The sequence below is a fragment of the Carex rostrata genome, chromosome 3 (assembly GCF_964058835.1).
Source record: "Carex rostrata chromosome 3, lpCarRost1.2, whole genome shotgun sequence".
Classification (NCBI taxonomy): Eukaryota; Viridiplantae; Streptophyta; class Magnoliopsida; order Poales; family Cyperaceae; genus Carex; species Carex rostrata.
Genome location: NC_135920.1, coordinates 3,757,395 through 3,784,653, shown reverse-complemented (window position 1 = coordinate 3,784,653; position 27,259 = coordinate 3,757,395). Strand labels below are relative to the sequence as shown.

The following is a 27,259-nucleotide window of genomic DNA, read 5'->3' as shown; positions in this document are numbered from 1 at the left end:
AAGTCCAAACGACCGATCCGAACCGTTAGATGTTTAATCCATATTGAAATGTGCTTGGAGACTAAATTTTACATTTTTTTGGAAATTTTTTATTATTTATTAAGCATTTTTGAAAATTTGAAAATCCGGGTGAACAGTAAAAAACAGTAAAAATTCTGAACCACCGGATCAGCGATTTTCAAAGTGGCTTAATAAATAGTAAAAAAATTTCAAAAAATGTAAAATTTGGTCTCCAAGCACATTTCAATATGGAGATCGTGTTGAGCGGTTCGGATCGGTTGTTTGAATTTTCAAAATGGCTAAACTGTACCATGGAGCACCAAACGCGTATACTTCGCGTCTCACCCAAGTCCATCTCTATATATATATATATATATATATATATATATATATATAGAGATAGGCTAATATCAAAACGTTTGCACCAAACCCTCCCGTGCAACCAAGTCATTTTCCGATTTGCAAAGTCCAAACGACCGATCCGAACCGTTAGATGTTTAATCCATATTGAAATGTGCTTGGAGACCAAATTTTATATTTTTTGGAATTTTTTTGCTATTTATTAAGATGGTTTGAAAATCGTTGTTTTTATTAAAATTCTGCACCACTGGAAAACAGCGATTTCAAACCATCTTAATAAATAGCAAACAAATTTAAAATTTGGTCTCCAAGCACATTTCAATATGGATTAAACATCTAACGGTTCGGATCGGTCGTTTGGACTTTGCAAATTGGAGAATTGAACCGTTTGTTCCTGAGGGTTGGAACAAACGTTTTGATATTAGCCACTCTATATATATATATATATATATATATATCTATGTCAAAATGTCATGCCCCGGCGGCCAGACTGGGCACCCTCGTATCCATCCGTCATCCTGTCAACCTACGTCGTAACAAAAATAATAAAGATAAACAATACAGAGTCAGCTACAAAGCCGAGTAACCAGTTATTTAATGATGCAGCTTCTCTATAATTGGCTTAATAATAGTAAACAACCATTTCAAAATGATTGGATTAATCCACATAATTGAATATCAAATTACATATGCATCTTTAACTGATAATATCAATTGGGTCTAGGTTTTCAATAACAACAGTTTCATTTCAATTGAAATCCCTAAAACATGTGATTCCCAGTATTCCAGTCTATTAAAAATAATTTAAGTATCTAGACCCCATATTCTAGTTAAATATACTATCATAATCTAATTACCTTATTCAGTACCCAATCAACTATACAAATCGACAACTCAGATTTTAGAGAAGTCTGATTACTTGATAACGATCAATTCAGAAATCCAATTCGAGATGTCTTGTTTGGAATAAATGCAACGTAGTCAGAATTCCAATCGAACATAAAATATTAATCAATATCTCAAATTTTTCATCAAAATGTTTATCTGCATCTTCTCAATTTTTCATTTTTGTTATTCTCTTCTCTTTATATTTGGTACATTTTATATTTTCATTTTGTTTTATGAATCGATAACAAAGAGAACTCAAATTAATTTATGACGTCAAAGGAAAATGTCATGTTGGAGGGTCTATGCATGGGAGCCACGTGGCTCTAATGACACATTGGCCATTTCTCTATTTTCTTTTTCTTTTTCTTTTTTTCAGGTTTGCCATTTTACATAATGAACCTTAAAATTTATAAATATTATATTTAAATCCAAAATAATATTTGAAAATTGTATAAAAATTTATCGGATGTCACACTCTGGAATTTGTGAATTGCCTTATTATCTTGCTATCTAGAGATATTACTAGAGTGCTCCAAATACCTTCAATTGGAGTGTTGTATTATAATTATAAATATCCTATTATCTTTCTATATAGAGTCACTACTAGAGTGCTATAAACACCTTCAATTGGAGTGTTGTATTAGAATTATAAATGTCATATTATCTTGCCATCTGGAGACACGACTAGAGTGCTACAAACACCATCAATTGGAGTGTTGTATTAGTATTGTAAATGCCTTATTATCTTGCCATCTTAAGGCACTACTACAGTACTCCAAACACCTTCAATTGGAGTGTTGTATTAGGGTTGTAAATGCTCTATTAACTAACCATCTAGAGACACTACTAGAGTGCTCCAAACACTTTCAATTAGAGTGTTGTATTAGGATTGTAAATGCCTTATTATCATGCCATATAGAGACACTTCTAGAGTGCTGCTCCAAACACCTTCAATTGGAGTGCTGTATTAGGGTGGCCACTAACCAATCATGTTGCCAGCTGGAGACCCTACTAAAATGCTGCAAAGACCTTCAATTAAAGTGTTGTATTAGAATTGCAACAATCCCATTTTCTTGCCATCGGGAGATATTATTGATGACCATGAATTATGTATATTTTTGTCTAGGGTTTTATATCAATAACTTGACCAATTTTCATGCATTTAGGTTAATTTAGTTTAGTTTATATTATTATTATACCAAGAATCAAGTTACTGCCGAAGTCTATTTAAATTTCAGGAAATTGAGCAAATTATAGATCTTCTCGCAAGCTTTCCGAAAAGTGGTAGAACACTGAAACTGGAGTTACGGATAATGAGTTATGCCCATTTGAAGTTTGGCTCATAACATAAACAGAGGCTGACGCAGGACGCGGACCACGCAGATTCCACACAGGTCGCGTCTGTTGTGATGCGGGTCGTGCAGAAAGCAGACAGAGCAGCTGCGCATATATGGAAATTCCAGCTTTCGACATCTTCTCGTATTTTGACCATATCTTGATCATACGAACTCCGTTTTAGGCAAATAAAAGCTTGTTGGAAAGAGGACAACGAGATCTACAATTCTATGAAGGTTATAAATCAGAATTTGTAATGTGAAAATCACAGAAATCATTTTAGAAAGGCATCAGCTGAATTTATTGCCATATCTCATGAGATCTTGATTGATTCACCTTCCATCCTTGGTTGCTTGCTTCCCAAGTCACAAAATAGCTATAAATAAGGGGGAGACAGCAGGAGAAAAGGCATCTCTCCCCTTGGAAAGCAATCTTTACACAACCACCATTATTCTCCACTTTGTTTTGAGGGTTTGGAAGTAGGAGGCTCGGCAGGAAGCTTGATCTCTCAGGATTTTATCATGATTTCTTATTCCCTTGTTTATCTTACTTGTTTTAGAACTATGTTTGAGTAGTTTATTTAGTTTCTAGGGTTACGATGTAGTCAGATACTCTGTTTTATTATGCATGTTGTTTGAATCTGTGTTGAATATTTGTGTTTATTTGTCTGAATATTATTTAATTGCTTAATTGAAATTGTTTGAATGATTCTTGTTGTCTACTGTTAGATGTCTATAGCATTTATTCTTGTAATTTGGCCTTGATATTTCTTTCAACTAAACTAAGTATCTGAGGTAAGATTTCGAGCCGTAAGGCGAGACCAAATAGTAACTGAGAGGTGGACTTTTCCATTTATTGAGAGATGGTGGATGCCTTTAGTAGACCTGACAAATAACTTAGGTTGAATACCAATAAACGAGAGTTTAGGATTAGAAACCTAAGATTTCGAGCCGTGAGGCGAGACCAAATAGTAATTGAGAGGTGAACTTTTCCATCTATCGAGAGATGGTGGATGCCTTTAGTAGACTTGAAAAATAACTTAGGTTGAATACCAATAAACGAGAGTTTAGGGTTGGAAACCTAAGAAGGTGAAATTGCATTTTCGTTACCAAGTTTATTAAGCCAACATATGATAGTTGATGTTTAGGAAGGGTCAGTAGTTCCTTACACAAAGAAACAATGCAGAAATAGATGCATGTTGTATTAACTTGAGGCCCATGCGCCCCGTGTCAGAAGTGACGCGGCCCGGGTTTGGTGCTGAGAGGCAGAGTTGAAGATGAAATCTGAAACCCTGTAAACGCCTTTTTATATCTAATTTAAAACCAAACTTTACTTTCTGTCATTTAATTATCTCTATTGAACTTAGGAAATTAAACAAACCAAATCAACCTTTTCAAACTTCTAGTACCTAATTATTTAAGTAGAGTCTAGTTTATATTTGAACCGTCCTGTGGATCGATACCTGATTTTACTATATGATAGGATTGTGCACTTACAGTCTTAATCGGAAGTTAACTCAAGGTTTAAAAGGTATAGCTTGCTGTACTGAAACTTTGTGATACACTTTTGTGCGAACAAATTTTTAGAGCCGTTGCCAGGGACGGCATCATTTATTTTTTGGATTTTTGTTTATTTTATTTAATCTAGATTTTAACTTGTATCTTTTCTTTATTTTTCTCTCCCTCGGGACCGTCTTTTGATGCCACTGTTCCTGCACAACCACCTCTCGACACGACCCGCATCCCAGTCGACGTAACCCGCGTGGAAGAGACAATGTCTGTACACTCAGAACACCCAAGCAGAAAGGCCGAACTGAGTCAAAATGGTGAAGAGAAGGACAGAGAGGAGATTCTAACTGATGTTGACTCAGATGATGACATGGACGAATTCGTGCCAAGGACCTTACACGAGTTGCGAGTTTAATGTGCCGAGAGCAGGAGATGTGAGAGGCGCAATCAGGCTGCCAAGGATAGTGGGACAGCAATCGAACTTCAATCCGGGAGTTGTCAACATTGTGCAGCATAACACTTTCCATGACATGGATCATGAGGATCCACATGCCTATCTCCAAACTTTTCTTGAGTGTTGCACTACCGTTAGAACAAATGGCGCAACCACAGATTATACCAAACTTGCATTGTTTCCTTTTACTCTTAGGGATAGGGCCAAGAAATGGTTAGGGTCATTACCAAAGGATTCAATAAGCACTTGGAGGGAATTATCAAAACTGTTTTTTACCATATTTTTTCCTCACAAAATAACTGCCAAGGTTAGGACCCAATTGACCAGTTTTAGACAAAAGTCTGATGAACCCCTAAATGAGGCATGAGAAAGGTTTAGGGAATTGCAACACTCTTGTCCACACCATGGTATACCTCACTGGTTGCTTATTTAAACTTTTTATGATGGTTTAATAGAAAGCACTCGCACATCTATTGATGCTGTTGCAGGTGGAGCCTTGATGGAAAGAGAACCTCATGAAGCGATGAACCTGATCGATAGCATGGCGCATAATCAACAGCGGTCCAGCCACAACAACACCCGAGCTGGAGATGGCGGCCGCTTTGAGGTCGATTAGATCATTACTCTCACTGCCAAGCTAGATGCCATGTAGAGGGCTGTCGACAAGCTAAGTGTGAAATCTGTTGCCAACCATAAACCTGAACCATGTGTCATGTGTGGAGATGAGAGGCATGTGTATGAGCAATGCCCACTGGCGCAAGATGATGGAGAGACCGAGCAAGTCAACTTTCTTAACAATGAACCATCCTATTTTCCAAAACCTCCATTCAACTGATCTTACTCCAAAGACCCGATTGAGCAACAGAGCTAGGGTGGAAACAGAACAACCTTGCGTCTTTCCATAATTCCTCAAACCCATCTTTCAACAACTCCTTTAACAACCTTTCTGGCAACAACAACAACATGAGCTTCTACCAGAATGCTTCCTTTCCCAGTCAGAACAACCGAGTGCCTTAATCCGGTCCTTCCAAGCCATATGTCACTCCTTTTGTGAGTAATTTCATACATGAGCAAGGAAAGATGAACCAGATGATGTTTGAGCAAATGAATCAAATTGTTGCTCTGCGTAAGTTGATGATGGAGCAAATGGCTGCCCAGGCCAAGTTGATGATGGAGCAAATGGGTCACCAAGCCACCTCACGCCAAACACCACCGGAAGGCTACCCAGCCAACCAGAAGTCAACCCTAGAGGAGAAGCTAAGACGATTCCTCTGCGGAGTGGGACCCATTATGAAGGACCAGTCAAGCCAACAGACAAGACCGCACAGCACGCGGGCTGCGTCACTGACACGCGCCCCGCGTCACCATCTGAAGAAGAGAGTACTGGCCGCGTTGAACCAACTCGACCCCAGTCAGCACTGAAGAGCCTGTGAACGTGAGCCGCATCCCTGACACGCGGGTCACATCAAATGAGTCTGAGAGTCAGAAAAAGAAGGAGGCCAAGAAACCACCACCATATTGGTCACCTGTACCCTTCCCACAAAGACTAGTTGAGACCAGATTGAATGCACAATTCACCAAATTCATCGATGTTCTCAAGAAATTGCACATCACCATCCCATTCACCGATGCCTTGACCCAAATACCAACCTACACCAAGTTCCTTAAAGACATCCTCATGAACAAGTGAAGCTTGGGGGGACGTGAGATGGTGAAACTCACAGAGTAGTGCAGCACAATCTTGAGTAGCGAGCTTCCGCCAAAACTAGAAGATCCTAGCAAATTCTTCATTCCTTGCAAAATCGAGAAAGCTATCATCAAGCGAGCACTATGTGACTTAGGGACCAGTCTGAGTCTTATGCCACACACCATCTTTAAGCGAATGGGAGTAGGCGAGCTCAGACCCACGCGCATGACTCTGCAGCTGGCTGACTCTTCTGTCAGGGTACCACTTGGTATAGTGGAGGATGTGCTGGTTCTGGTCAATAAGTTCTATGTACCTGTTGATTTTATGGTGATAGAGATGGAGGACAAGGAGATCCCAATCATTCTAGGATGGCCATTTTTAAAGACAGCTCGAACACTCATTCACGTGGAGAATGGGACTCTAACTCTGCGAATTGGAGATGAAAAAGTGGAGTTCAACCTCAACCAAGCTATGAAGTACCCATCTAAACCATTTGAATCAGAAACACGCTACGCGATCAACGTGGTTGATCAATTAGTCAAGGAACAAAGCCGTAAGGATTATGGTAAATCTTTTAAAACTACCCTGATTATTTATCTGAATTGCAGGAGAAGAAAATTGCCCTAGAGAAGACGTGTACAGCAGAAGCAAAATTTAACAACCTTGAGGAACTTGGACGTGGGCCAGATGGATCTCACCGGGCCGCGTGCCACAGTTCGAAGACCTGGAAAATAGAGAACGCAGGTCAGATGAAGCTGATGCAAGGTCTTCACGTGGGACGAGTGCACCTGACGCAGACCGCGTCAAAGCCCAAATAAAGCCACCGACTCTTGAGCTCAAGGCTTTTCCAGCTAATGCCAAGTATGAGTTCCCAGACCTAAATAAATCTTGTCTTATGATTTTAATTGCAGACCTCAACTCGGCTCACAACCTCAGATTCTTGGAGGATTTGGAAGCTTAGCAAATGGTGATTCGATGTATTGTAATGAAAGCTCGGCAAACTGTGATTGGGGACTTGTTCGAGAAGGTGACATGCACCAAACCAGCCACATGCAAGCTCGGGACTTTACCAGAAAACCAGCACACGGTCAGTACACCTCAGAAGTGGACGCTCCACCCAAATCCACCCGACCCACCTCTCACCAGTTAATGAGGGGCCCCCGCCTCACCCCTCACTCCATGTCTGGTTAGTTTCCATATTTTCTTCTATTTACTTTTTCTTGTGTGAATTCAAGCATTGAGGACAATGCTTCATTCAAGCTCGGGGGGTTGAATAGAAGAAAAATGTATCAGCATTTAGGTCATGTTTATTTTTTTTTAAATTGTATTTTTAGGTGATAAATTTGTGTGAGTGCTAGGATTAAGGACTTGTTTGGAAAATTTTGGTTGTGATTTGGATGACTTTGAAAAATTAGAAATAACCCCATGTTTGATCAAAGAATTGTATAGGATGAGATGTTTTGAGATTTAAAAAAAAATGAAAACTTGAATTATATCGAAAACCCATTTTGAAACTGAATTGTGTCTTTTAAACAAGAAAATGGAGATTTTAAATAAAGAAAGATTGGGATATCCATTGGTATGAATGAATACCATTGGATGTGTGTATTCATGGTGTATGCAAAAATAAATAAATAAAATAATAACAAAAAAGTGATGAAATAAATGAAAAGATGGAGAAAATAAGAGTACTGGCCATAAGTCCTATTGTGCGCCTTTGAGCTCGTCTCCCAAACTTAGAAAAGAAAAGAACTTTTGCATACACACACGAAGTCCGCGACTTTCTAACCTAAGCTTGTTCCAAGCTTGGGGGGGCGAAAAAGAAATAATCACCACAAACGAGGGCATAGTTTCAATGTAAGAATGAAAAATTGATCAATTTGAGTAATTAAGTTTTTGCAAATATTAATGCATCTTTGAATATTAAATTTGATTGATCGAACTGTGGGGTAAATTATAATTGATCAAGGAAAGTCCAAATTGTTATCCAAAAGGATTCTCGAGGTTTTAATAATGGCAAGATCATGCAAGTTTTTCAAATTTAGGAATTTAAATGGAACTTTGATAAGTTTAGATACTAGCTAGGTTTGAATTTTGCTTGAGGACAAGCAAGGTTTAAGCTTGGGGAAATTTGATGACTATGAATTATGTATACTTTTGCCTAGGGTTTTATATCAATAACTTGACCAATTTCCATGCAGTTAGGTTAATTTAGTTTAGTTTAGTTTAGAATTATACCAACAATCAAGTTACTGCCGAAGTCTATTTAAATTTCAGAAAATGGAGCAAATTATAGATCTTCTCGCAAGCTTTCTGAAAAGTGGTAGAACACTGAAAAATGAGTTACGGATAATGAGTTATGCTCATTTGAAGTTTGGCTCACAGCATAAACAGAGGCAGGGCGTGGGCCTTGCAGATTCCACGCGGGGTCGCGTCAGTTGTGATGTGGGTCACGCAGAAAGCAGACAGAGCGGCCACGCATATATGGAAATTCCAGCTTTCGACATCTTTTCATATTTTGACCATATCTTGATCATACGAACTCCGTTTTAGGCAAATAAAAGCTTGTTGGAAAGATGACAGCGAGATCTACAATTCTAGGAAGGTTATAAATCAGAATTTATAATGTGAAAATTTCAAAAATCATTTTAGAAAGGCATCAGCTGAATTTATTGCCATATCTCATGAGATCTTGATTGATTCACCTTCCATCATTGGTTGATTGCTCCCCAAGTCACAAAATAGCTATAAATAAGGGGGAGACAGCAGGAGGAAAGACATCTCTCCCCTTGGGAAGCAATCTTTACACAACCACCATTATTATCAACTTTGTTTCGAGGGTTTGGAAGTAGGAGGCTCGGCAGGAAGCTTGATCTCTCCTGGTTTTATCATGATTTCTTATTTCCTTGTTTATTTTACTTGTTTTAGAACTATGTTTGAGTAGTTTATTTAGTTTCTAGGGTTACGATGTAGTCGGATACTCTGTTTATTATGCATGTTGTTTGAATCTGTGTTGAATATTTGTGTTTATTTGTCTGAGTATTATTTAATTGCTTAATTGAAATTGTTTGAATGATTCTTGTTGTCTACTGTTAGATGTCTATAACATCTATTTTTGTAATTTGGCCTTGATGTTTCTCTCAAAACTAAGTATCTGAGGTATGATTTTGAGCGGTGAGGCGAAACCAAGTAATTGAGAGGTGAACTTTTCCATTTATCGAGAGATGGTGGATGCCTTTAGTAGACCTCACAAATAACTTAGGTTGAATACCAATAAACGAGAGTTTAGGGTTGGAAACCTAAAAAGGTGAAATTGCATTTCCGTCACCAAATTTATTAAGCCAGCATACGATAGTTGAGGTTTAGGAAGGGTCAGTAGATCCTTACACAAAGAAACAATGCAGAAACAGATGCATGTTGTATTAACTCGAGACCCATGCGCCCCCGCTTCAGAAGTGACGCGACCCGCGTATGGTGCTGAGAAGCAGTTGAAGATGAAATCTAAAACCCTGGAAACGCCTTTTTATATCTGATTTAAAACCAAACTTTACTTTCTGTCATTTAATTCTCTCAATTGAACTTAGGAAATTAAACAAACTAAATCAGCATTTTCAAACTTCTAGTACCTAATTAATTTAAGTAGAGTCCATTTTATATTTGAACCGTCCTATGGATCGATACCCGATTTTACTATACAATAGGATTGTGCACTTGTAGTCTTAATTGGAAGTTAACTCAAAGCTTAAAAGGTATAGCTTGTTGTACTGAAACTTTGTCATACACTTTTGTGCGAACAATTACTAGAATGCTCCAAACACCTTCAATTTGAGTGTTGTATTGGAGTTGTAAATACGCTATTATTTTGCCATCTGGAGACATTACTAGAGTGCTCCAAACACCTTCAACTGGAGTGTTGTATTAGGGTTGTAAATGTCATTTTATCTTGCCATATAAAGACATTACTAGACTGCACCAAACACCTTCAATTGGAGTGTTGTATTAGGGTTGTAAATGCCCTATTATCTTATCATTTGGAGACATTACTAGAGTGCTCCAAACACCTTCAATTCGAGTGTTGGTAGGGTTGTAAATGCCCTATTATCTAGCGATCTCGAGACACTCGTCGAGTACTGCGAACACCTTCAATTGGAGTGCTGTTTTTGGGTTATAAATGCCCTATTATCTTGTCATATAGAGACATTACTAGAGTGCTCCAAACACCTTCAATTGGAGTGTTGTATTAGGGTTGTAAATATTAGATTGCTCCAAACACCTTCAATTGGAGTGTTGTATTAGCATTGTAAACACCCTATTATCTTGTTATCTAGAGATACTACTCGAGTGCTCCAAACACCTTCTATTTGAGTGTTGTATTAGGGTTGTAAATATCCTATTATCTTCTTATATAGAGTCACTACTAGAGTGCTCCAAACACCTTCAATTGGAGTGTTGTATAACGGTTGTAAATGTCATATTATCTTGCCATCTGCAGACACTACTACAGTGCTTCAAACACCTTCAATTGAGGTGTCGTATTAGGGTTGTAAATGCCCTATTAGAGTCACTACTAGACTACTCCAAACACCTTCAATTGCAGCGCTGTATTAGGGTTGCAAATGCCCTATTATGTTGCTATATAGAGTCACCACTAAAGTGCTCCAAACACCTTCAATTGGAGTTTTTTTATTAGGATTATAAATGCCCTATTATATTGTTATATAGAGTCACTACTAGAGTGCTCCAAACACCTTCAATTAGAGTGTTGTATTAGTGTTAAAAATGCCCTTTTATCTTGATATCTGGAGACACTACTAGAGTGCTCCAAACACCTTCAATTGGAGTGTTGTATTAGGGTTGTAAATCCCTATTATCTTTATATATATAGTCACTATTAGAGTGCTACAAACACCTTCAATTAGAGTATTGTATTAGGGTTGTAAATGCCCTATTATCTTTCAATATAGAGTCACTACTAGATTGCTCCATAATCCTTCAATTGAAGTGTTGTATTAGGGTTGTTAATGCCCTATTATCTTGCCATCTAAAGACACTCGTCGAGTGCTACGAACACAATCAATTGAAGTGTTGCATTAGGGTTATAAATGTCATATTATCTTGCCATCTAGAGACATTACTAGAGTACTCCAAACACCATCAATTGGAGTGTTGTATTAGTGTTGTAAATGCCTTTCATCGGGCCATATAGTGACGCTACTAGAGTGCTCCAAATACCTTCAATTGGAGTGTCGTATTAGGGTTGTAAATGCCCTATTATCTTGCCATCTGGAGACATTACTACTCCAAACACTTTCAATTGGAGTGTTGAATTAGGGTTGTAAATTCTCTTTTATCTTGTAATACCGAGGCACTACTAGAGTGCTCCAAATACCTTCAATTGGAGTATTGCATTAGGGTTGCAAATACCCTATTATCTTGCCATCTTGAGACACTACTAGAGTGCTCTGGACACCTCCAATTGGAGTGTTGTATTAGGGTTGTAAATGTCCTACTATCTTGCCATATATAGACACTACTAGAGTGCTCCAAACACCTTCAATTGGAGTGTGGTTTTAGGATTGTAAATGCCCTATTGTCTTGCCATCTGGAGACACTACTAGAGTGTCCCAAACACCTTCAAATGGAGTGTTGCATTAGAGTTGTAAATACCTTATTTTCTTGCCATCCGGAGAAACTATAAGAGTGCTCCAAACACCTTCAATTGTTGTGTTGTATTAGGTTGTAAATGCCCTATTATCTTGTTATCTGGAGATACTACTAGAGTTCTCCAAACACATTCGATTGAAGTGTTGTATTTGGGTCGTAAATGTCCTATTATATTGCTATATAGTCACTAATAGAGTGCTTCAAACAATTTTAATTGGAGTGTTGTATTAGGTTTTAAATGCCCTTTTATTTTGACATATAGAGACCCTACTAGAATGCTCCAAACACATTCAATTGGAGTGTTGAATTAAGATTGTAAATTCCCTATTATCTTGCTATATAGTTAGCACTAGAGTGCTCCAGACACCTTCAATTGGAGTGTTCTGTTAGGATTGTCAATGCCCTATTTTATTGCCATATAGAGACACTATTAGAGTGCTCCAAATATCTTCAATTGGAGTGTTATATTATTCGTGTAAATACCCTATTATCTTGCTATATAGAGTCACTACTAGATTGCTACAAACACCTTCAATTGGAGTGTTGTATTAGGGTTATAAATGCCCTATTATCTTGCTATATAGAGTCACTAGAAGAGTGCTCGAAACACTTTCAATTGGAGTGATGTATTAGTGTAATAAATGCCCTTTTTATCTTGGTATCTGGAGACATTATTAGAATGCTACAAACACCTTCAATTGGAGTGTTGTATTAGGGTTGTAAATGCCCTATTATATTGTCATCTGAAGACATTACTAGAGTACTCCAAACACCTTCAATTGCTGTGTTGTATTAGTGTTGTAAATGCCCTTTTATCTTGCCATATGGAGACTACTAGAGTGCTCCAAATACCTTCAATTGGAGTGTTGTATTACGTTTGTAAATGCCCCATTATCTTGCCATATAGAGACTACAAGAGTGCTCCAAACACCTTCAATTGGAGTGTTGTATTAGGGTGGTAAATGCCCTATTATCTTGCTAGATAGAGTCTCTACAAGAGTGCTTCAAACACTACTAGAGTGCTCCAAACGCATTCAATTGAAGTGTTGTATTAGGGTTGTAAAAGCCCTATTATCTTCCCATATAGAGACACTACTAGAGTGCTCCAAACACATTCAATTGGAGTGTTGGACTAGGATTGTAAATGCCCTATTATCTTGCTATATATAACCAGCACTAGAGTGCTGCAAACACCTTTAATTGGAATATTCTGTTAAGATTGTAAATGCCCTATTTTCTTGCCATATTGAGACACTACTAGAGTGCTCCGAATATCTTCAATTGGAGTGTTGTATTAGGGGTGTAAATGTCGTCTTATCTTACTATATAAAGTAGAACTAGAGTGCTACAAACACCTTCAATTGGAGTGTTGCATTTGGGTTGTAAATGCCCTATTATCTTGCTAGATAGAGTCACTACAAGAGTGCTCGAAACACCTTCAATAGGAGTGTTGTATTAGGGTTGTAAATGTCATTTTATCTTGGTATCTAGAGACACTACTAGAGTGCTCAAAACACCTTCAATTAGAGTGTTCTATTAGAGTTGTAAATGCCCTATTATCTTGCTATATAGATTCACTATTAGAGTGCAACAAACACCTTCAATTGGGGTGTTGTATTAGGGTTATAAATGCCCTATTATCGTGCTATATAGAGTACTAGAGTGCTCCAGACTCCTTCAATTGAAGTGTTGAATTGTGGTTGTAAATGCCCTATTATCTTGTCATCTGGAGACATTAGTAAGGTGCTCCAAACACCATCAACTGGAGTGTTGTATTAGTGTTGTAAATACCTTTTTACCTTGCCATCTCGAGACACTACTAAAGTGCTCCAAATACGTTCAATTGGAGTGTAGTATTTGGGCTGTAAATGCCCATATTATCTTGCAATCTGGAGACACTACTAGAGTGCTCCAAACACCTTCAATTAGAGTATTATATTGTTGTAAATGCCCTTTTATCTTGCCATGTCGAGGCCCTCCTAGAGTGCTCTAGACACCTTCGACTGGAGTGTTGCACTAGGGTTGTAAATACCCTATTGTCTTGTCATCCGGAGAAACTAATAAAGTTTTACAAACACCTTCAATTGGTGTGTTGTATTAGTGTTGTAAATGTCATTTTATCTTGCCATTTGAAGACAATACTATATTCCTCCAAATACCTTTAATTGGAGTGTTGTGTCAGGATTGTAAATGCCCTATTATCTTGCCATTTGGAGACATTACTAGAGTTCTCCAAATACCTTCAATTAGAGTGTTGTATTAGGGTTGTAAATGCCGTATTATCTTGACATCTAGAGACATTATTAAAGTGCGCCAAACTCTTTTAATTGGAGTTTTGTATTAGGGTTGTAAATGTCGTTTTATCTTTCCATATTATGGCACTACTGGAGTGCTCCAAATACATTCAATTCGAGTGTTGCATAAGGGTTGTAAATGCCCTATTATCTTGTCATCTCGAGACACTACTAGAGTGCTCCAGACACCTCAAATTGGAGTGTTGTAAACACACTATTATCTTGCCATATAGAGACACTACTAGAGTGGAACAAACACCTTCAATTGGAGTGTTTTATTAGGATTGTAAATTCCCTATTATCTTGCTATTTGGAGACACTACTAGAGTGCCCCAAACACCTTCAATTGTAGTGTTGTATTAGGGTTAGAAATGCCCTATTGTCTTGCCCTCTAGAGAAACTAGTATTGTGCTCCAAACACCTTAAATTGTTGTGTCTATTAGGATTGTAAATGCCCTATTGTCTTGTCATCAGGAGACACTACTAGAGTGCCCCAAACACACTCAATTAAAGTGTTGTATTAGGGTTGTAAATGCCCTACTATTTTACTATACAGACACTACTAGAGTGCTCCAAACACATTCAATTGGAGTGTTGGATTAGGATTGTAAATACCCTATTATCTTGCTATATATTGTCAGCACTAGAGTGCTCCAAACACCTTCAATTAGAGTGCTCTCTTAGGATTGTAAATGCCCTATTTTCTTGCCACATAGAGACACTACTAAAGTGCTCCAGACATCTTCAATTGGAGTGTTGCATTAGGGGTGTAAAAGTTGTATTATCTTGCTATATAAAGTCATTACTAGAGTGCTACGAACACCTTTAGTTGGAGTGTTGTATTTGGGTTATAAATTCCCTATTATCTTGCTATATATATTCACTACAAGAGTGCTCGAAACACCTTCAATTTGGGTGTTGTATTAGGGTTGTAAATGCCCTTTCGTCTATCCATCTGGAGACACTACTAGAGTGCTCCATACACCTTCATTTGGAGTGTTGGATTAGAATTGTAAATGCCCTATTATCGTACCACATTGAGTCAGTACTAAAGTGCTCCAAAATCCTTCAATTGGAGTGTTGTATTAGGATTGTAAATGCCCTATTATCTTGCCATCTGGAGACACTCGTCGAGTGCTACGAACACCATCAAATGAAGTGTTGTATTAGAGTTGTAAATGCCCTATTATCTTATCATCTGGAGACACTACTGGAGTGCCCCAAACACCTTCAATTGGAGTGTTGTATTAGGGTTGTAAATGTCATTTTATCTTGCCATATGGAGACACTACTGGAGTGCCCCAAATACCTGCAATTCGAGTGTTGTATTAGGGTTGTAAATGTCATTTTATCTTGCCATATGGAGACACTACTGGAGTGCTCCAAATACCTTCAATTGGAGTGTTATATTTGGGTTGTTAATGCCCTTTTATCTTGCCATATCGAGGCACTACTAGAGTGCTCCAAACACAATCAATTGAAGTGTTGTATTAGGGTTGTAAATGCCCTTTATCTTGCCATATCGAGGCAGAACTAGAGTGCTCCAAACACCTTCAATTGGAGTGTTATATTAGTGTTGTATATGCCCTTTTATCTTCCCATATGGAGACAGTACTAGAGTGCTCCAAATACCTTCAATTGGAGTGTTGTATTAGGGTTGTAAATGCCCTATTATCTTGCCATCTGGAGAGTGTTGTATTAGGATTGTAAATGCTCTATTATCTTGCCATCTTGAGACATTACTAGAGTGCTCCAAACACCTTCAATTGGTGTGTTGTATTAGTGTTGTAAATGCCCTTTTATCTTGCTATCTGAAGACAATACTAGATTGCTCCAAATACCTTTAATTGGAGTGTTGTGTTAGGATTGTAAATGCCCTATCATCTTGCCATCTGGAGACATTACTAGAGTGCTCCAAATACCTTCAATTAGAGTGTTGTAATAGGGTTGTTAATGCTCTTTTATCTTGCCATATTGTGCCACTACTAGAGTGCTTCAAACACCTTTAATTGGAGTGTTGTATTAGGGTTGTAAATGCCCTATTATCTTGCTATATAGAGACACTACAGTGCTCCAAACACATTCAATTCGAGTGTCGGATTAGGATTGTAAATGCCCTACTATCTTGCTATAGTCAGCACTAGAGTGCTCCAAACAACTTCAATTAGTGTGTTATGTTAGGATTGTAAATGCCATATTTTCTTGTCATATAGAGACACTATTAGAGTGCTCCAAACATCTTCAATTGCAGTGTTGTATTAGGGGTGTAAATGCATATCTTACTATATAAAGTCACTACTAGAGTGCTACAAACACCTTCAATTGGAGTGTTGGATTTGGGTTGCAAATGCCCTATTATCTTACTATATAGAGTCACTACAAGAGTGCTCGAAACACCTTCAATAGGAGTGTTGTATTAGGGTTGTAAATGTCATTTTATCTTGGCATCTGGGGACACTACTAGAGTGCTCCAAACACCTTCAATTGGAGTGTTGTATTAGGGTTGTAAATGCCCTATTATCTTGCTATAGAGTCACTACTGGAGTGCTCCATGCTCCTTCAATTGGAGTGTTATACTAGGGTTGTAAATGCCTTATTATCTTTCCATCTGGAGACACTATTAGATTGCTCCAAACACGTTCAATTGGTATGTTGTATTAGGGTTGTAAATGCTCTATTATCTTGTCATCTCGAGATACTACTCGAGTGCTCCAAACACCTTCTATTGGAGTGTTGTATTAGGGTTGTAAATGTCATATTATCTTGCTATATAGAGTCACTACTAGAGTGCTCCAAACACCTTCAATTGGAGTGTTGTATAAGGGTTGTAAATGCCTATTATCTTGTCATCTGGAGACACTACTAGGGTGCTCCAAACACCTTCAATTGGAGTGTCGTATCAGTGTTGTATATGTCATATTAGAGTCACTATTAGAGTGCTCCGGACACCTTCAACTGGAGCGTTGTATTAGGGTTGTAAATGCCCTATTATCTTGCTATATAAAGTCACTACTAGAGTGCTCCAAACACCTTCAATTGGAATGTTGTATTAGGGTTGTAAATGCCCTATTATCTTGCTATATAGAGTCACTACTAGCGTGCTCCAAATACCTTCAATTGGGGTGTTGTATTCGGGTTGTAAATGCCCTATTATCTTGCTATATAGAGTCACTACTAGAGTGCTACAAACACGTTCAATTGGAGTGTTGTATTAGGGTTCTAAATGTCATATTTTCTTGCCATCTGGAGACATGACTTCAGTGCTCCGAACTCCTTCAATTTGAGTGTTTTAGTATGGTTGTAAATGCCCTATTATCTTGCCATCTGGAGACACTACTCGAGTGCTCCAAACACCTTCAATTGGAGTGTTGTATTAGTGTAAATGCCTCATTATCTTGCTATCTAGAGAAATTACTAGAGTGCTCCAAGCACCTTCAATTGGAGTGTTGTATTAGTGTTGTAAATGTCCTTTTGATAAGTGCAAAAGTATATTTATATTTATTCCCTTATACTTATTCTTTTGTGCAGAATTTATGCCTAGTTTAGCTCACTAAATTGATATTTTGATTACAGGAGCAAATGAAGAAGTTTGGTGAAAAAAGAAATAAATCATGCAATCTGGACAACTATGGCAACGTTTGGTATTTTAGCCAGATCTTTTTCATTACAACTCTGAATTGGATGAAACAAAATTCGATGGAAAGCTAATAATGATTTCTGCAATTTTTATATTTTGAGTATCTTTGAATTCGGAACATATCCTGAGCAAATATTCATGAGTATGGCTAATATAACATCAGTGTCATTTCAGTTTATATAACACCAACTCCAAAACCTATCAAATCGAGTTCAAATGGTGAATCCAAACCGTTCAAACCGATAAACTTCATTAGTTGTGTTTACATGTAAAATTTATAAGTTTTTGAGTTTATTTGGTATCAAGTCAAGCGGTTAAATGTGTGAGTTTTTAAGTTAATTTAATACATTCATTTTTCAAATTTTTTTTCCGCTTGATTTGATACTAAAATAACTCGAAAATATAAAAAGTTTGCATGTAAACGCATCACTCATAAAATAAATTAGTTTGAACGGTTTGGATTCGCCATTTGAACTCGATTTGATAGGTTTTGAAGTTGGTGTTATATAGACTTAAATGACACTAATGTTATATTAGCCATACTCAATATTCATACAAAGAAGCATAATCTGAATTTTTGTGCTGGAGAAGAATTTGTAGATATCAGATATTTAGAGATTTTTGGAAGATAATTCTCTTGAGGGCAAATTACTTGATATCCAAGTATTTTGTAGCCTATAAAAAAGGGGTATGCTCAGGGGTAGAGAGAGGAGACAGAAAGACAAATATTTTATCTTTTCTTTGTAATGTGCTCTTTCACCATGCGAGGCTAGGCTTTTCTTTTCTAGTTCAAGGGGATGTTGAAATCTAAGATCTTGTCCATGCAATAATCAATTACTGTAATGTTATTTCTTACTCTTTTTAGGAATTGATTGTGTTATTCTGAGTTTAATGTTTATGATTTTTATATGCTTGATTTAGTTTTGGCCTGCTATTTCATTCATTTATTTATCAAATGCTAGATTTAGGACTTCAATCTGTAATTGTTGTTGCTCTTGATTCATAAGTAGTAAATTAGTGATCGTGCATCAGTAAGGATAACACAACCCAAGTTAAATAAATAAGGCGTCTGATTTTGTTGCTTAGACTAACCTATTTTCTCTGACCAATAATGCTATTGTTGCACTAAATCTATAAAACTTGTCTTAGATTGTCCAGCAGTTAGGTGTAATCCGAGCATCTCTTGGTTACATATTGGGAGAAATTGGGGTAACATAGCTTGTTGTTATCTACGGTTATTAATTCCATAAATAGAGTAGGAAGTGCGGTACAATTGATTAAGCAATCAAAATTTGGTGGAAACTGAACCAAGAACTAGAATCTTTTAAATTATTTGATATTTTATCAAATTTATTGTCATCTATTTGCTACAGTCAAAATTCCCTCTCAATTTTTATTTTAGTCAAGTTAAAAATAAATTAAAACTACTCTATGTGGATTCGACCCGTACTTGTTATTTTACAAAATCTTAATAAAAGTAAGGAACTTATTTTTGGTGCTTTCGGCACGCATCACCTTTTATCTTGTAATATGGAGACACTATTAGAGTGCTCCAAATACCTTCAACTGAAGTATTGTATTGGAATTGTAAATGCCCTGTTATCTTGCCGTCTGGAGACATTACTAGAGTGCTCCAAACACCTTCAATTGGAGTGTTGTATTAGGGTTGTAAATGCCATTTTATCTTGCCATATGGAGGCACTACTAGAGTGCTCCAAATGCCTTCAATTGGAGTGTTCAATTAGGGTTTGTAAATGCCCTATTATCTTACCATCTGGAGACTAGTAAAGTGCTCCAAACACCTTCAATGAGACGATGAAATTCTTCACAGTTTTCGCATAGTACGCATGCTACAACATTGGCTCTAAGAGAATGCGGGGTAGTGAGCTTGGTAAACATGTCGCATATGGCGTCAACCTTCGATACGATGAGGGCAATTTGGCTCGCTTGATTCTTTCACCCTTCTAGTATCATATGCTTGGTAAGAATAATATAGGCTTAGACACAAGCTGTCGATTATCCTTGTTGCTCCTTTGACACTCTGGTTGTTGAATGCTCCACCTGCGGACGTATCCAGTAACTGCTTCAGATGACGGAAGATACCATCATAGAAGGATTGTAGAACTAGCCATTTGCCAAATCCATGGTGGGAACACTGTCGTAAGAGGTCCTTATGGCGCTCTCATGCATCATTCAGAGATTCTCCATCTTGTTGTTACAAACCGATGATTCTTGATCGATAGTCAGCGGTCATCTTCGGTGGAAAGTACTTGGCAAGAAAGGCTATGGCGAACTCGTCCCAGGTTGTTCTTGACTTGGGATCTAGAGAGTCCAGCCATGCTTTCCGCCTTGGTCCAAGTGAGAAAGGAAATAGGCAGAGACGCATGTGGTCTTCCTCTATGCCTTCAAATCGATTCCTTTGTACTTCATGTATGTATGAAGTCTTGAGTTTGGTTTGAGCATTGGCGACGGGTATACCGATGCTGCTTCGGTTGTGCTCCCCAGTTGGCATGGAATAGTCCTTGATAGGTTCAGTCTCTTCTTCATTGACTTCCACTCGATTGGGTGGAACTCGATTGTTATGTTGTAGTGCCGCAGTGGAACTTCATCATGGGAAGACATCTCGGAAGGCTTGGGCAGAATTCCCTTAAAGGGGTCTTGCTTCCTTACGTACTTTCTCTTGGCTGAAGTTGAGAGAGGATGAGTTAACTTCTTGTTTGAGTTGAGAACTAGACTGGATCTCGTGTATCCAACTAGTGTATGCACCTACAAGAAGAAATAAGAGATTAAGAGAGATTAAAGAAAAGAGATTAAGAAAAGAAACTAAAAGACCTAGATTCAGTTTGGTAACTTAGACACCTTAATGACAATGTAAAAATTCGTGAGAATTTTACACCATCCCCGGCAACGGTGCCAAAAAGCTTGATAAGGTGGAAATTAATACTAATAATATTTATAACCCTAATGTCTACTTTACTGTCGATTCACAAGCGTATGAATCTATCGTATAGTATAAGATTGGGGTGTCGATCCGCAAGGATGGTGTATTAAGAGATCTAAGATGTAAACTAGGTCTAGGTTATCGGTTTCTTTAGGTTAGTTGGTTGTGTTATGGTTGATTGTTTATTGTTTATTGGTTGCTTGGTTGTAATGTTGGATTACAACAGAGGAGTAGTAGTAGATTAAGTGTTTAGAAGATGGGCTTCTAGGGAATCAGACATTCTATCATTCAAACTTGTTTAATCTAGGTTCTGGTTGTCATAACAATTACGCATGGTCTGTCACTAACCACATGCTACTATCACCAACCGCGTGCTACTATTAATACCTATCAATTGTAAAGTTACTCAGTAGCATGCGGCTCTGTCACCATTCGCACACGTTTGGGTAAGCCGTACAAAGTCTGGTTTCAACTCCAATCGGAACCGCACACGGTTTGGCCTGAACCGCATACACCCTGCACTGGTATCAATGCAATCTGATAGCTGCTAATCCTATTCTAATGTTGATCTCCTATCGATCTCACAACACCCTAACTGAATAAGTATTTTCAGGTACTTAGTACAATTGCATTAAGATTAATGATAAGTCCTAATTACTAGTATTTCACAATACTAATAATTAAGATTACTCCACTACTAGTTATGGAATGCGACATTCATCTACTAAACAACATCCTAATAGGTTCCTTAACTGTAGTTCGAATAGTCTATTCTACTTGTATCTAAGATAACTTATATTCTTTGGATATTGGTTAACCTCCCAAGGGTATGAGTGGATTACGTACTCCACACATACGAGATCACTTTAAGCACACAATAAACAAGAACATAATGCATAAAATCTCGGTAAGAATTCAGATCATAGTGCAAAGATAATATAAATAAACAACTAGATTAAACTCATAAGAATTTAAGATTACATATCTTCACCCTAGAGTAGGGTTGCTTAGCCGCTCATGGCGAGTTCAACAACAACAAAAACAAAGTACATAAAGAAAGAGAGCGATAAAGAGAGATAGAGGGAGAACACCTATGCTGCCCCTTATCTCATGCACGCCGTCTTTACGCCTTATTCCTTTCTCATCTTCTTGTAGAGACCTTGCATAGTCTCCACTAGAGTGAAACTCTAGTTCTAAGTGCTCTCTGATATGTGTATTCTTCTGTGGTTTGAGGGAGAGAGTTTCCCAGGCGTCTATATGGTTATATAGGCCTTAATTGGGAAGTTAGATCTGTAACTCTTGTTCTGGTAGCTACTACGTGCGGATGCCTGAATAGCATGCAGTTCGACTGAGATCCGCACGAGCAGCATAACCGTCTGCGATGGAACTCTGAATAGCATTGTAACACCATATAATTTTATGTACGTACGATCTAATTAAAAATTTCATTTGTAAAAATATAAATGATTATATAACACCACGTAATTGAAAATACTAAATTAAGGTACAACAGTGTATAAATTTGTTCATCCTTACATGTCAACTTTTCTTTTTAATTTATTTTTATTTAACAACTTCACAAATTACCCAAATTAAATTACCGTGACAAGAAACAAATAATTTCGATATAGATCTCTCAAATTATATAGTCCATATAAAATATCATTGGCAAATCATAATCTAATTATATATCTAGCAGAAGGTGTATTTATAAAAAGGTGCGAATCTAATTGAAATAACTAACTTCTCCAATAAACCAACCATAAATTGTATAATTATAACCACCCCTCTTAACCGCCCCCTCTGTTCAATCAAGGGTCGCCCGCTCGCGCCCCTATCCTGTTAATTGCCTTTTCTCTATTTTAATTCCAAAACCGCTTAAGTATTAATTGTGTTCCCTGACACATCTTTTTCTCCCTCTCCTTTTCTTCAAATTCAATATTTGACTCTATACCACTTGGATGAAATTCCGTGTATCAAACTTAGAGCAATTATATAGTAATCATCCATTGTGCAACTTCAAAATTTCATGGTTCAGTTTTATCTATCGGGATTTATAACAGCTACCGAAGGACTACCCAAAAATCTCTTCTCTTAGTCTTTTGGAAGTTTCTCATCAAGGTAACCCCAAATTACTATTTTCTCAATATTATTATACTTTGTAAATAGTATCATATAGTATGTTTATTTATGGTTCAAACGTTTATTAATGTCTATTAAATCTCATCTATTTTATATTTATTTGCTTGATGAAGATTCATGAAAATTATATAGTTTCTGAAAATTATTTATTTAATAAGATTTCTTTTATTTATTTATTTGATAAAATCTCTAGATCATATAATAGGTGGAAATTAAGAATGGTTTTGATTGTCAAAAATTTATAGAATTTCATAAATCGGAATATGCTAGCATGTTATGCATAGCATAGAGCCCCTCCATGCAACGTCTTGGATTTCGACTTTTCAAAATCCTAACGGTCGATCCAAACCGTTCATCTTGTTCTCCATATTAATATGTGTTTTGGGACCAAATTTTACATTTTTTGGAATTTTTTTACTATTTCTTTAGATTTATTGAAAATCGCTGTTTTCAGCAAATCTGGACCAGAAAAAAACAGCGATTTTCAATAAATCTAAAGAAATAGTAAAAAAATTCCAAAAAATGTAAAATTTGGTCCCCAAACACATATTAATATGGAGAACAAGATGAACGGTTCGGATCGACCGTTAGGATTTTGAAAAGTCGAAATCCAAGGCATTGCATGGAGGGGCTCTATGCTATGCATAACATGCTAGCATATTCCTTCATAAATCAGTATATTAAACAATAATAAAATATTATATGTATATATATTCGTATTTTGCCTGTTTTTACTTATTTCGAAATCGAGTAAGAATAGCTTTTAAATAAGTTTCAATTTTTACTTATTATCATTTGGACTCCTTTGCATAGCTTTTAAATAATTTATTTCGAAATCGAGTAACAAGATTTAGTCATTTTCATCTCATGTAACAGATGTTGTTTTCAGATATGAAGTTACTTTAATTTGTTTGATTCATAACTTAAAGTTGCTAATATAAATTATTAACCGAATAATACTCGCTCTAGTAACTTCAATTAGTTTGAGTCTCACCATAGTACGGGAATTGTATATATATTATTTTCAGTTAGTTTATAATTAAATGGTAAATTTTCACCGATAATCCTATAACTATTTTTATTACAAACAACTATTTTGATTCACATTTACTATTGTGTTTGATGAAAACTTTCACCGATAATCCTAGAGATTTATTCACTAATAACCTAGAACTATTTTATTTATTAAGAAAGAAGTATACTCTAAAACTTATAAATAATATATACTTCTTATCATGATGATAAAAACTTCGTTATATGTATGCTCTTAATCAACTTGAAAATATGTACAGACGTTCTGATCAATAAATTCTATTATATATAACTTTAATATATATCATGAGAAATAAATTTCATTATATTTATATACGTGTAGACGTACATATATTCTAATCAAAATCAATTTTAATATATGTATGATCTTAGGTTAAACTTTACTGCTTCACTAGTGGAGAACTTGAAATTAGTGTCGGCTGTTTATGGGTATTAGTGTCGGACATTAGGCGACACTAATCGGGCTGATACTAATACTTTGTAAAAAGCCGACACTAAAAGTAAGGCATTAGTGTCGGCTATTTATTAAAAAACCGACACTAATATTAGTGTCGGTTTTTTAATAAATAGCCGACACTAATGTTTTTTTTTTTAAATAAAAAATAAATTTCAAAAATTCACTATAAATCATAGAAAATTTCAAAAATGAAAATTTTTGTTCTGAGATGCTCATATATTTTTGTTGAACTATATATAAAACAAAGATATCAAATAATTCATCATAATTTATAAATAACACTCACTAAATAAAATATCATCCAAATTGCTCATTTATTCTTATAAATGGTTTGTGCAAGAAAGTTGAAATTGAGAAGGCAATGGATTATCTACCTGACATGATTTCTAAAGGGCATCAGCCTGATGTCGTAACCTATAACATTCTTATAGATGGATTATACAAGAATGGTGAAATTGAGACAGCAGTGGATTTTTTACATGACATGATGTGTAAAGGGTATGAACCTGATGTCGTGACCTTTAACACTCTTATAGATGGAGGTGATGTAGCGATGCCTGGTGTAGCGCTTCAGAGTCCACAGAGGCAACTTCATCTAGGCAACGTCTGGTGTCGCGAGAGAGAGGTGGTGTAGCGAGAGAGCACAGTTGACGAAATGAAACAGCACCATCTTCTGGTATTCGCCTAGAAGAAGCGGCTAGGTTTGAGAATATCAAATCGGAGAGAAGCGTGAAGCGAAGTGAAGGCTGTGTTTTAAACCCTAGGCGTGCGTTTGAAAGAGGTGCGCGGGACTTAAAATGAAATTTTTTCAGCTTTAGTGTCGGCTGTTTATAAATAGGCGACACTAGTAACTGAGAATTAGTGTCGGCTATTTATAAAAAAACGACACTAATGTATTAGTGTCGGCTGTTTATAAATAGCCGACACTAATTGTTAAGTATTAGTGTCGGTTGTTTATAAATAGCCGACACTAATACATTAGTGTCGCCTTTTTATAAACAGCCGACACTAATTCTCAGTTATTAGTGCCGCCTATTTATAAACAACCGACACTAATATTATTAGTGTCGGCTTTTTGTAAACGACCGATACTAAAGTATTAGTGTCAGTTTTTTAAGGCGACACTAATTGTATGTTCTCCACTAGTGCTTATATCTAGTTGCATATTCGGACCATATGTACTCTATAACTATCGGTCTAGTAATAGACGAATAAAAAAATAAAATGTAAAAATATTAATTTGCGAATCGTGTTACATGATCTAGGTCTGAGTTCAAAAGTAAAGAGTGACGAAGAAGCGGTAGCGAACTACACCACAATAGCAGGTACGGCTTTCCTAGATATTGTCAAATTGTTGCTTATCATTTTGTGTGCATTTTATTTATTTAGTTTTGAAATTATTCATGTTGAATCGAACGATCCCTTTGATTTCGGCCTTGGTCCAAGTGATAAGGGAAATAGGCGGAGACGCATGTGGTCTTGCTCTACTCTTTCTTGTCGGATGGAGTCACTGATGGTGAGGAAGTCAGAGATGTGGATCTGAGGGTTGTCTCTTGGCCAACCTTCAAATTGGTTTCTTTGTACTTCATGTATGTATAAAGTCTTGAGTTCGGTTTGAGCATTGGCAACTGGTATACGGATGTTGCTTCGGTTGTGCTCCCCAGTTGTCATGGAATAGTCCTTGATAGGTCCAGTCTCTTCTTCATTGACTTCCACTCGGTTAGGTGGAACTCGATTATTATGTTGTAGTGTGTTCAGTGGAACTTCATCATGGGAAGACATCTTGGAAGGCTTGGGCAGAATTTCCTTAGAGGGGTCTTGCTTCCTTACATACTTCCTCTTGGCTGAAGTTGAGAGAGGAGGAGTTAATTTCTTGTTTGAGTTGAGAACTATACTGGATCTCGTGTATCCAGCTAGTGTATGCACCTACAAGAAGAAATAAGAGATTAAGAGAGATTAAAGAAAAGAGATTAAGAAAAGAAACTAAAAAACCTAGATTCAGTTTGGTAACTTAGACACCTTAATGACAATGTAAAAATTCGTAAGAATTTTACACCATCTCCGGTAATGGCGCCAAAAAACTTGATAAGGTGAAAATCAATACTAATAATATTTATAATCCTAATGTCTACTTTACTGTCGATTCACAAGCATATGAATCTATCGTATAGTATAGATTGGGGTGTCAATCCGCAGGGATGGTGTATTAAGAGATCTAAGATATAAACTAGGTCTAGGTTATCGGTTCCTTTGGGTTAGTTGGTTGTGTTATGGTTGATTGTTTATTGGTTGCTCGGTTGTAATGTTGGATTACAACAGAGGAGTAGTAGTAGATTAAGTGTTTAGAAAATCGGCTTCTAGGAAATCAGACATTCTATCATTTAAACTTGTTTAATCTAGGGTCTAGTTGTCATAACAATAACGTACAGTCTGTCACCAACCGCATGCTATTGCTAATACATGTCAGTTGTAAAGTTACTCAATAGCATGCAGCTCTGTCACCATCCGCACATGTTTGGGTAAACCGTACACAGTCTGGTTTCCACTCAAGTCGGAATCGCACACGATTTGGCCTGAACTGTACATGCCCTGTACTAGTATCAATGCGATCTGAGAGGTGCTAATCCTATTCTAGTATTGATCTCCGGTCAGTCTCATAACAGCCTAACTGAGTAAGTACCTGTCGGGTACTTATCACAATTACATGTGGATTAATGATAAGTCCTAATTATTAATATTACAAAAGCATCAAGTTCACTTGGTTGGTCCTTCCTCCAGCCTTTGGTAATAGCAACAATTAAGATTACCCCACTATTAGTCATGGAATGCGACATTCGTC

At 36.9% G+C, this 27,259-nt stretch overlaps 2 non-coding genes across 2 annotated transcripts; one reads left to right on the top strand and one right to left on the bottom strand.

Moving 5' to 3' along the window:
• Positions 1 to 4,849: 4,849 nt before the first annotated feature.
• On the bottom strand, positions 4,850 to 4,956 carry LOC144552351 (small nucleolar RNA R71). The gene has a single exon (XR_013511085.1). It is a non-coding gene; the product is annotated as a small nucleolar RNA R71 (small nucleolar RNA).
• Positions 4,957 to 19,965: 15,009 nt separating this feature from the next.
• On the top strand, positions 19,966 to 20,071 carry LOC144552352 (small nucleolar RNA R71). The gene has a single exon (XR_013511086.1). It is a non-coding gene; the product is annotated as a small nucleolar RNA R71 (small nucleolar RNA).
• The last annotated feature ends 7,188 nt before the right edge of the window (positions 20,072 to 27,259 follow it).